The sequence below is a fragment of the Chrysochloris asiatica genome, unplaced genomic scaffold (genome assembly GCF_000296735.1).
Source record: "Chrysochloris asiatica unplaced genomic scaffold, ChrAsi1.0 scaffold00083, whole genome shotgun sequence".
In the NCBI taxonomy this organism is placed as follows: domain Eukaryota; kingdom Metazoa; phylum Chordata; class Mammalia; order Afrosoricida; family Chrysochloridae; genus Chrysochloris; species Chrysochloris asiatica.
Genome location: NW_006408601.1, coordinates 145,111 through 146,150, shown reverse-complemented (window position 1 = coordinate 146,150; position 1,040 = coordinate 145,111).

Sequence of the window (1,040 nt, the reverse complement as noted above, 5' to 3'; positions counted from 1 at the left end):
ATTAAGATGAAAGACAATTTGCTATTAACTGCCAGTGGCCTCATTTGTTACACTCGGGCCTATAGGGCCTTGAACCTCTGACCAGTCTTACACGGTCCGCAACATTAACTGATGGTTTACATTTACAATGGAAATAAAACCACCAATTTGTTGTTGTTGTTTTTGTGTGCCATTGAGTAGGTATGGACTTATAGTGATGCTATGTACAACAGAAAAAAACACTGCCCGGTCTTACACAGAGAAGAAAACACAATTTTAGAAACTATCAATGTATGTTTTCACCGTGGCTGAAAAAACAAAACAAATAGTCATCAGTTGAGTAGACAACTTAGTGAATATAAAAAACAACTTCGTTTTGGTATAAGAATAAGAATAGGAAGAACAAACAAGACGGCATATCGGATGGAAGCACAGTGAAGAGCTCCATCAGCAACAACACAGAATACCGGACCAATGAGGCTCAAGGGATGGTGCCAGAACTCTGAAACACATAGACAAGAGTATTTAAAAGGTTGGAAGGCTTACAGCTAGGGGAATTGGTAGCAGAATCAAGATATTCATTGCCTTCTAATTCAAAATGCTCAGCTGCTCCTGGAGCCACCATCTTGGGCAAGACCAAATGGGGAAAGGATCAGAGCAGCCACAGATGCCTGACAGGACCGTGGCGATAAAGATGTGGGCATTCTTCTTTTCTTTTTTTTTGTTTGTCGTCTCTGATCATTGGTCTCTTGCTGTCTGCGCACTTCCATTCAAGTGACTAGAGGGGGGTCTGAGCAAGTGAACACCCTACCCCAACCCCCGGAGGGTTCTACTATGCATGTGCACAGATCTCCTCAAAATTTAAAGTGACAGCTTCCACTTAAAACCAAATGGCCACAGCTGGCCTGGAACTGTTTATCACCAGGAAAAAGGTCTAAATGGGGATTGTGGAGTGGGGCAGGCAGACTAAAAAGGAAACAGGCTGAAAATTAAATCCTGAGTTATGTTACAATGACCAACAGTGACATCTTGAAATTTCTCAGGAAGAAGAGTGAAAAGGG